Raw genomic sequence first — 11,695 nt, forward strand, 5'->3', positions numbered from 1 at the left:
TACAGATGAGTTTTGCAATTAGCTGTTAGATTACTCCACATCACATTTTAAAGACACCAGAAAATATTTGGCACTTTGCTAGATTGAATTCAAAAATAGCACACTCACAGAGTTTTGTTAACTTTGTTTCAACATTTTTATCCATTCAAGATTGTGTTTTTAATGCTAGTTTTGGTCCTAAATTATGGTCATATGTACAAGCGAAAAATCAGGCTGACTTATGCTCTCCGAAGAGTTAAGGTTTCATCATTTGAATTTAGAGGGCTTGACGACTCCATACATCCAGCATTGTATCCTTGAGATGTAAGTTGCGCGTGCATGAAACCTTATGCTAAATTTTTTTTAAAAAAATATAAGTTTCCAACTTTTGATCATTGACTATATCTTCTATCGCAGGCTAATATCTGATGTTTCGAGTGATCTTACTATAGAAGTCGGATTAACCAGTTTTGCACTTTATAAGGTACAAAAATAAAGTGTGCAATCTTTCTTCCTCTCATGTAATTTAATCTATCGCTTTTCATCAGAATTGCAATGCTCAAGTCTATGGAAAAATAGAAGTTGTGCAAAAAAATGGCTAGTCTAAAGTGCCTTGAAAATTTTTGATGCTTTAGCTGTTATAAGTAGGCTACCGATATCAATACAACTGTGTTGAGGAGAAAATAAAAGTCAATGGCCAGATACAAAAATAGAACTACAAAACTTAAGTTATATGTTTCATGTTAAAATTAAGAAAAATGAAAGAAGAATATCTTGGATACATTTCTAATGTTATTGCTAATTTGTCATTATTTGTAGTTCCCTCTGGTTTTGTGAAGTGGAAGAATTAGAAAGCTGTTGCTAGAGGCGAAGGATACAAAGGTTTCAAGAATCAATCTTATTGGTCTTTCTGGCGGATCTGATGCATTTGAACTTGCTGCAAAGTTTTGCTATAGAGTGAACGTTGAGATTACCATATCAAACGTGGTGTTACTCAGATGTGCAGCCAGGTTCATGGAAATGACAGAAGATATCTCCGAGAAAAAACTAAAAATTTGTTCTGGGGTATTCCTTAAGGATGCGATATTTCCATACATATCCAACTCGATATCTGTTCTTCATCGCTGTGAAACATTACTACCGGTATCTGAAGAAGTCAATCTTGTTAGCCAGTTAACAAACGCAATTGCAAACAATGCCTGTAAAGAGTAACTAACATCTGGTTTGTCAAAGCTAGAGTATAATTTTCCACCCAAACCTGTTCAATGCATTGATTCTGAGACACCATCAAACTGGTGGGAAAATCACTCGCAGTGCTAAATTTGGATTTCTTTCAGAGAATTCTGTCTGCAGTAAAAACAAAAGGTCTTAAACAAGACATTATCAACAGAATTTTGATAAATTATGCCCAAAATTCTCTTCAGGTCTTGTTCATCAAGGACCTTCAGTTGGTTAAAGGAAGTTTCTTGGATTTGGATTTGCAGAAAAGACAAAGGATCATCGTCGAAACAATAGCTGGCTTACTACTAACACAATCCGAGAAAAGCACAATGCCAATGGCTTTTCTTTTAAGTTTGTTAAAATTTGCAATAGTAGCATCAGCATCAACTTCCTGCAGGTTTGATCTAGAGAGACGCATGGGTCTGCAGCTAGATCAGGAAATTCTTAAAGATATTCTCATACCTGCAAATCCACATGGAAGTAATCACAACCCTCTCAATGACATAGATCCTATCTTGAGGATTTTTTTCCTTTTTCTTGAAATTAAAAACTTTTGCCCAAGAGGCAAAAGTTTATACTTTAATTGCACTAATTAGATTATTAACATATATGCAACTCTTGCCTCGTGGGCAAGACTTTAGAAAATTGTTGAAATTGAAAATTTTTGCCCAAGAGGCAATAATTTATTATTTAATTGCACTGATTAGATTATTAACATATATGCAACTATTGCCTCATGGGCAAGACTTAGTTTATAAAATTATTGAAATTAAAAACCTTTGCCCAAGAGGCAAAAGTTTATTCTTTAATTGCATTGATTAGATTATTAACATATATGCAACTCTTGCCTCATGGTCAAGACTTTGTTTAGAAAATTGTTGTACAAATGCTATACTGTTTAAATTGAAAACTTTTGTCCAAGAGGCAAAAGTTTATTCTTTAATTGAACTGATTATATTATTAACATACATGCAATTCTTGCCTCATGAGTAAGACTTAGTTTAGAAAATTATTGTACTGTGATTATAAATATCAAATACAAATTGTTACTAATATTATTTTGCTCAACACAGGTTTCAATATGCATTTTTTTCTTATGGCGCTTCAATCATTGAGTTACATATTTAGCCCAAATAATACTGGATGGACTAAAATAGGGACCTAGTTAATAAATACGTTGGTCCAATATGCGAATTTGTTACCTCTCTCGCACTAGTATTATTGACATTGACTCTCCTTATTTTCAAGACCAACTGATAAAGTTATTGTTTTAGAGGATACATACAAATATATATATATATATATATATATATATATATATATATATGAAGGCTTTTTAAGTGTGTCCACCAAGCTTCTAGTCACATTAGTTGTTAAGTGTGTTATGTGTCCAAGATTCTAATCACTTAAGCTTTACACTGTTAAGAAGAAATTTTAACTTTCTAATGTTTATATTTAAGAAAAAGTATGGAAAGCAAGATATTTCACAAAACACCAGCAATGTCAAACAATGTACATAAAAAAAACAAATAAACACATGGTTCTCTCAGTAGCAAAAGAACTCAAAAACACCCTTCCCCCTCCCCAGATCCTGGGGCAACATATGTTGCGCATACATCAATAATTTTATTCAACATAACTACTGGTAAAGCATGTCGTTCCCCGTCATGTGTTCTTCTTATCCTAGAATCAGGCTTCTAACAGAAAAAAAACTGGTTCACATCTTGCAGCATTGCCATATTTAGATGTGCTATACTTTCAGTGCACGCCAGTAAGCTTCCTAACTGTTGCCTTCTGATGGAAAGAAACCATTAATTTTGAGCATTCCCTATCGTAGAGAATAAGGGACACAATTACACATCTTTTGTCTATTCGATAAAGGGATATACATTTACAAGTATCTTTAAAAACAAAATATACTTACAAAATCTGATTCTTGCCGTAGATGTTATGTTTCATGTAGGTTGCCTTCCACTCTCTGGACACACCGAGAGTGCACTGAGCAGTAAAGACAGCTACAGTAGCAAGCATTGATGGTAGGAATCTAAGCATTTCGTATTCAACCAGACATAGATCGGTCAAAAAGAAAGACACGAGCTCTACCTGATTTAAATAATGACAAAAAGTTATATGAGTAGTGATTCAGATGGTTGCGTTACTTCTTCATGTGACAAAGATGTTTAACTGACCTTCTTATCAGACTAAGAGGCTTTAAGGAACTGCCGTATAAACACATAAGTTGTAGGTACTGTCATGTTGAACTGTAAGGCATTAACCATCAACTTCTCCTGTGGATAAGAAAACGATTGAAATCATTTAGCGAGGAAGAACAAAATGGAGATACAAGTCCTGATAATATAAGATTTTGGTCTTCAAAGTAACCATTTCAAGCACTTCTTTTCTGGCATAAGCCTTTTCAGAGATCAAAACTAAATCCTCCACTACAGGTACAGAAACCTCTTCATACTTGCAGGCAAGAAGCAAAGCTGTTATTCCAACAAGCTGAAGTTTTTTCCTAATCACTAACTGAACTACCAGGAATCTATCGATGAGATTCATAGTCAATTACAAGGTCTCCTCCATCAGTTCAAACTTGTAGTGAAGCTATAAATTGGATTAGACGCTAAATGACACGTAAAATTATCACATTCTTCTTCATAAAACTCAGAAATGATATGCAATAGCAAACACTATATACCTTAATCAGTTAGTCAATAAGGATGCCTCTCATCCTCTCATTGATATCAAATTATTGTTCCATATAGTTTGGAGGGACGCAGCCAGCGATCTGCAATTGAAAATGACATTAAAAGAAAGGGGTAAAAAATACACCTCTATTTCTTTCCAGATTTTCAATTAAAATTAATAAAGTAATCATCCTTGATGGAATAGCATCACAATAGAAACAGACCAAGTATACCCTCTGTGTGTCTATATATTCTATGTTTTGCACCTATTATTTTACTAACTTAAAATTATTGTCCATGTTAAAATTAGACTAGGTTTTGTGAGTAATTCGGCAATCTATTAAGCTTAATGAGATCTTATCAAAAAGAATTATATAATCAATTGAAAAATATGGGACTTCTGCTAACTCTACATGCTATAATCCTAATGGGCATGTACAACAACAATAACAAACCCAGTGTATTCCCACACAGTGGGGTAATGAGCATGTACAAGTTGTAAACAAAAAAAACTTCTAACAAACAAATAGGAAGAGTGGATATAACATCTCTACCTCAGCCTTCTTGTAGTAAGCATAGATGTCATCAATGTATTCCACTACAGTGAGTTCATTCTTTTTATCAGAACTGTCTATGTCCACAACTGACCAATCTTCTGCATCTTCCATCTCAATTTCCTCATCCTAAATCAAAGATTTAACACATCAATAGCAATCCACAAGAATTATATTCGTAACCAAGATATATAGATCATATAATCTTACCATTCTATCAATTTCCTCCATCATAGCTTCAGTATGCTGTACAAATATTAGCACGTCAGAATAACCAGTGGCCTTGTAATCTTCAACATCGATAATAATGCAGTCTTTTATTTCATTTCTAATTGGTGTCACTGGGATTGGTGGCTTTGTTATCTGTGGATATACAATGTTAACAACAGCTCAGTTATAAAATAAACCAGGAGGGGATACACACTGTACCTCAACTGCTGATTTTTGTTGTTTGTTCGCAATTTGTGTAGCTAACTTCCTAAAATATTAGTAACCCCACATACAAATTAAACATTACTCTATCTTCAACTCCAATTTTATAAATTCTATGGCAAAGCGCCTACTTAGTATCATGCAATCAAGAAATGAGTCAAACTTTGTGATTAGACGATGAATCAGAATTGGGGGGATCTTGTTAACAACATTGGCTTTGTTTCTACAATGAAATGAAAATAAAGTTAAAATAGGTAGACAAATCAAGATTAAACTAAAAATCGAATGACCCCCTTTCGTCCCTCTAACTATACACCTGGCTCTACTAGTGAATAGAAAAGTTACAACTTTACACCAAAGTTACAAAGATAGTAGGTAGATATTAGCCAATCCAAAAATAGATTAGGATAGCAAATGATAATACCGTGTCATTCAAAGGTCCACCACAAGTTGTAAGTGAATAAAACCACTCCTTTGCATCCACAGCACAAGAGCCAAACACTAAACATTCAGGCAACACATCTTTTCCTTTAACATATATATTTTTGGCACTTAAAATACATGAAAAATGAAAACAATTAGAATATATGCGTTACCATAAGTACAAATGACAAAATGAAAAGCTTAAAGATAGTAAATCTACCATTTCGAAGTATTCAATCCACACTCGATGAACGCTCAAAAATCAGTGTTCAAGCTCGACAGATTATCAAATGCTTCAATGTCACAGATGAAAGGATGCTTCTGATAAAAAAATGGATTGCGAAGCATCCGAAACAAAATCTGCCACATATGGTACCTAATTTGATAAAATTTCAAAAAATCCTTTCTTTAATAATGACAACTGTGTGTCATCCAAAAAGCTCGTTATCGTTGTATGATATTTGAATCCCCTCTCCAACGAGGGTCTGACTTGAACCAATCATTAGGATCAATAAAATACTCGACACGATTTGTTTTGCTAGACATGATTATCAAAATCTGCAGAGTTATAAAGATAAAAACAACTATCACATTAAAAATTAACAAAAAAAAAGAATCAAGCTGCAAAATAAAATTTATTGGACAAAAAAATTTACCCAATGGCTACACAAAACACCCAAAATCCAAATCTAAACAACCTACCGACTGGACAATAGTGAGATCAGTGATTAGAGAAACCACCCAAAACCATTTTCATCAAGGTGATATAGATAGGAAAAAATAAAGTTTATAAATTAATCTATGCATTATAGAATGTGATTCACGGAAAAGAAAAGTGGTTTTCAGCTCAAAAAATTGCTAGGTAACAAATACTTCAAATGCATGCAATAAGATTAAGATAAAATGAGAGAAATTACCTAAAGTACAGAGAGATGAATGGAAAAATCAAAAACCCTAAAGTTAGAATACAATTACACCAAAGGGAAGAGAGAAATCCGAAGCTCAAGCTAGGAGATGAACTATTTTTGTAGCTTTATGAAATTTCTCATCACCTGAGCTTATTACAATGGGTAAAACATGAAAATAAAATTAAAGGAAAAAATAAAAATTGAAAATAATAAAAATCACAATAATAAATTTAAAGAAAAAAAGAGTGAAAAAAAGTAGAATAATAAAAGTAAAGAAAAAATTAAAAAGTGAAAATAATAAAAAATAAAATTTAAGAGATAAATGAGTATGGAAAGATTAAAAATATATTTGAAGTGTGGAGGGGTAAAATGGTACTTTTAGTATATTAAAAGGTAAGGAAGACTATTCTTCAAAGACATTCTTATTTGGTCAAATATCTAAAGTCACCTATATTTGGGTCTATGACATGCAATTTCCTGGTGATTGGTTGATATTGTAGAGTGGATTGATAAAGTGGGGCATGGATTTGGGCTGGGTTTTGGTCAATTTTGGGCTTCTCGGCTGAAATATAAGAGTTAACTTTAGATAAAATAAAGTTGAAATTAAATTAGTGTTGGCCCAGATGCTCCTTTTCTGCTAATATGAATTTTTTTGATGCTTCTTGATATCCTAAAATTATTTTTAGTTTAACACATACAAATTACAGACATAATTTGTATAAGCGTCCAATTTAATATTTTTTTGTGATTTAATATTAACCAAAATATACGTGTGTGTGTATATATATATATATGTAAAAACAAGAATATAATAAAATATAAAATATATATTTTATATATCAAAAATATACAAATATATGGTCACAGTATCGCCTAAAAAATAAAATTAGAAAGAATGCGAATGTGATTACCAAAAGATATTCTTTGTGATTTTGATGTTAAAATATTTAATTATATTCAATTAAAATGTTTTATAATATGATAATTTTTTTTTACTCTTTTCAAAATTTGTAGAAATAGGAATAAAAGCATGAATTTTACTTCTTATTTTATTTTTGAAAAATTATTTTGGGCAAAGAAGCACGAAAAAAAATAATCAAAGGGAAAAGAGCGAGCCAAAATTGGGTGTCAACATCTAGTAGTAAGGGAAAGAAGTACTGCATGGCAAACACAAAAGTGATGATCCATCAACCACTTGAAACTTTTGGTGCTAAAATATGTATATATGTGCTTATACTAAAATATATGTTTAGTTTTACATTATTATATTAGAACGTGAAGGATCTTTGAAAAGAGATTTGAACTTTTTACACTTTATTAGAATCTCCACAATATACAAAATTATTTAATTTTAAATAATCAAATGTTTCACGTGCGAGTCACGTGCGATTAAGCTAGTTAAATTAAAGACTCCAAAAATATGGGAAGAACCTTAACAAAATATATATATATAAATACACGAATCCTAAAATATATGAAAAGAAACTAAGAGCCTAAAATATATGTAATGTTATAAATATATTACCCTATATAGTGAATGTCTACTTACCATAAAAAGTGAATGTCTACTTTATCATATATAGTGAATGTCTATTTATAAAAAAATTAGAAATCCAAAGGTTAGTTTTCCTCTATAAATAAAGGGGTTTCCTTTATTGTAATTGAAACCATCAAGAAACCTCTCAAGATAAATACTAATTACTCTCTCTTCTCTCTCCATTCTATTCTTATTGTTCTTACTTTATATTTTATAACACGTTATTAGCATCAGACTCTACCAAACAAGGTGAGATTACAAATCTAAAGATAATTTCATGGTTAGTAATTCCTTAGGTTATTTGTATTTTCCTACTTATGATGTAATTATTGTTGTATTTGAGGAAAAATAATTGGTTTGGAACCACTTATGCTTTGTATTGTTCATGACGAATAATATTATTAAAATATATGATGATGATGATGAATTTAAGTCTCATCTTATTAAGAGGGTAACATATTGGGTTAAAAGTTCCAATGCACCATGATGATAAGATGTTGGGTTCAAGTCTTATCGAGTTATAGCCTAAGATGCCTTTATATGGATAAGATATTGAGTTTAAATCTCAATATACCATATTGATGATATTATGATGGCTAGGGCAAGATAATGGATGTTTGGTGAAAAGTCATGAAACATGTCCCATTGATGTACTCTATTCCAATGGAATATGGTAGCAATAATGATGAATCTGAAAGTTGACAACTTGCTTCATTCTTGAAAGGAATGTGGTAACATTGCATAATATGTCTGAAAGAAGATAAGTGATTGAATGCATGAATATAAGCGTGGGGGGAAAATATGATAATAATCATCAAAGGTGATAGTATTTCACATGCTTATTCTGATTATTAGTTATGTTAGAGAAAATTTCTCTACAACCATATGTATGCCTCGATTTACTCATGAATTAACAATATCTTAAAAGAGCTGATAAGCTATTATAATTTGATAGGCTTTAGGCACGACTATATTCCATTCTTGGGAAATGAGGAGCTTATTAATGGAAATGTGCCCTCGATTCTGATGGTATCACAACTCACCTCCTAAAAAGGCTAAATAATTAAGATAAGTTATTTTGAAATCTACTTCTAAAGTAGTACATCTGAAATTTATTCATGTAATAGTAAATCTGAAATTTACTAAAGAAAAATGTACATGTCATGGTAAACTTGGAGTTTAGTATAAAAGTTCATAAATTGACATGAATGATTGCAACATCCTAAAGATGTGCATAGTGAGTATTAAACATATATTGAAGAACTAGAAAATTCTTCATGAACTTTTAATGTTGCTTGTTCTCATGATAATTTGTTTGGACCAACTAGTGTTGGGATTTGATCCCTCAAAATCTAAAAAGTATAAAAAGTGAATATGGGACCATTTACCTATCATGTGATCTATTAAGATGCATTGATATAAGATGATCACATGTGATTTTATTGTCAACCTACTGTTTGACATTCATAAAGTTGCTTGCTCAATATAAATTGAGTTAGGAACATAATTTTCAGATTGTGTAATCAAGGCAATTCATCTTGATAATGCTAGTTAAGTTGGTGTTAAATGTCTTCGATAAATAGATGAACCATTGCTAATGAGAACAAAAGGTTCATGTGTTGGTTTAAAATATTATATACAAAAGTACTTATATGCATCAAACCAATAAATATGATTAATTCCCCCTTAAATTTTGTTTTGAGTCAGGAACCACAGGTTGTCCATCTAATAGTTTTGATGTGCGGTATACGATTAATGAATATATCATAATGTAAAAAAGATGGATTCCTTAAAGAAGATGGAGAATTTATGTTAGTTTTCCTAACTTAAGGGGGACACAACAACACTTTTGGCCTACGGCCACTCTTGTAAAGCGTGTCCTAAAATAGCAGAAAGTGTGGCCTTTGATCAAAGGCTACACTTTTAGACTTTAGGCCACACTTTTTGGGGGGTGTCCTAAAGAGGCATAACCTTTGATCAAAGGCTACGCTTTTCAAGTGTTGCCATATCAGCTACATTTAAAAAGTGTGGCCATTAATGTTTAAAGGCCACGCTTTGTAGCTTGTAATTGGCACCACTTTTATTTGATAAAGCTATGCTTACAAGTGTTGCCTTTGTTTTGCTATTGGTCACGCTTCACAAGTGTAGCCTTTTGTAGCACCTCTATAATAACACTTTAAAAATGTTGCCTTTGTTTAATTATTGGGCATGCTTCACAAGCGTAGCCTTTCGTAGTACCTCTATCATAACACTTAACAAACGTGGCCTTTTCTTTATTACTAACCACACATAAAAAACATCTTTTTATACATCGTCTATTACAACACTTGTAAAGTGTAAGCATATTTTATCCACACTCTTAAACTGTAGCAATATTTCTTGAAAATTGAAGTACATAAATCTCACGCATGTATCACTAAGCACATTACATAAACATAACAAATATATAATCTCACGCATGCACTAATAATCTAATAAATAATTGAAGTGCATATATTTGATTTCAAAAATATGTCTTTTACATACTAATAAGAAAACAACATAATAAAAAATTGTATCAAGTTCCACAAAACCAAATGTATATAATAACATATATCAAAATATTTCAAAAATTCTTCATCATTCACTTCAATATCGATCAAGTTGAGTTGTGGTGCCCACCATTCAAATTTGATCCCCCGCATAGATCCTACATATTCAAAATGAACCAACAAAGTAAATACAAATATTTTTTCAATCTTGATATGAGGAAGTATGTGAATCCAAAGTTTCTTTAATTCATTCAATCAAGTTAAAATTTCAGGATTTAAACTTCCTGTGAATTTCTAAGATAAAGTACCTTTTCATGAACCGAAGCATGAGCCAAGCCCGAAGAATTTGAAAGATTTTTTCCTCTTATAGCTTGTGTATTACTCGCATCAGGTGAAGGAATGTTAGATCCGTCACTCCCTAGTATATCTTGAAACTTCAATGCAGGATTGTTTTGCACCAATTGACTAAAAAACTGTCGTATTTCTTGTCTCATTTCACTTATAATTTCTTCCTTTATAGAAGTGACTTCATTAGCATGCTTTTGTTTAAGATCATTCATTTCCTCATCTTTTTACAGAGAAGTTCTTGTCACTGATCTACCATAGCCTCTAACTCGACCACGCTTCTCCTTTCCAAACACTGCAGTGAATGCATCATCTGGTGTTTTCCTAGCATTTTGACGATTCTCTAGTTTAGACTGTAACCAAAGTAAAACAATAGCTGTCAGGAGAAGAAATAATGCAGTATATATAAGTTATATTTCAAAAGAAGGCTCATCCGTCCCAGGGCAGAAATAATTAAATTTCTTAACAATAATACTCCTGGGAATGAAATCAATCTCATAAAGACAAAACATATTATTTCAGCGCTCCTCAAGACTTAGCAATTCATTCTAAAATAAATTATTTCAGTTCCTCAAGAGTCAGAATCTGGTAAAGTTGGTAAAAGCTCAACAACTAGTTCCAATCTGCTTTGGCTCATAATTCTGGTAAAGTGAATATATCTGGTAAAGTTGGCAAAAGCTTAACATAGAACAAAAGAAGTAATATGTATTAGAAGCAACTCTCAGTAACTTGATAGATGCAACTGTTACTTAAAACACATCAACACTCTTAATCAAATATAAGGATAGTAAGGTTCAATCTATCACCAGCCAATAGAAGATTAGCAATCAGCCAGAATATACACAACTTATAATACAAAATTCAAGTTCTATATTGCAGTAGTGAATAGTAATTCGATTCGATTATGAATGAAAAACAACATAGACAAATTTGAACCAAAAAAATGAAAGAAAAATCATACCTTATATTACTGAAAGGATGAAAGAGAATACTGTTGCTGCATCTGTTTAGGGATCAAGGAAAGAAAGCCGAGCCGATCTTCCTAGAGTTCTATTTAATTGCTCATGTACAATTACTA

At 31.8% G+C, this 11,695-nt stretch overlaps 2 pseudogenes; one reads left to right on the forward strand and one right to left on the reverse strand.

Annotated features, from left to right (window-relative positions):
* Positions 1-220: 220 nt before the first annotated feature.
* LOC107865196 lies at positions 221-1,733 on the forward strand (annotated as a pseudogene).
* A 1,156-nt stretch (positions 1,734-2,889) lies between these two features.
* LOC107865197 lies at positions 2,890-10,832 on the reverse strand (annotated as a pseudogene).
* Between the last annotated feature and the right edge of the window lie 863 nt (positions 10,833-11,695).

This window comes from Capsicum annuum, chromosome 3 (genome assembly GCF_002878395.1).
Source record: "Capsicum annuum cultivar UCD-10X-F1 chromosome 3, UCD10Xv1.1, whole genome shotgun sequence".
Taxonomy (NCBI): Eukaryota; Viridiplantae; Streptophyta; class Magnoliopsida; order Solanales; family Solanaceae; genus Capsicum; species Capsicum annuum.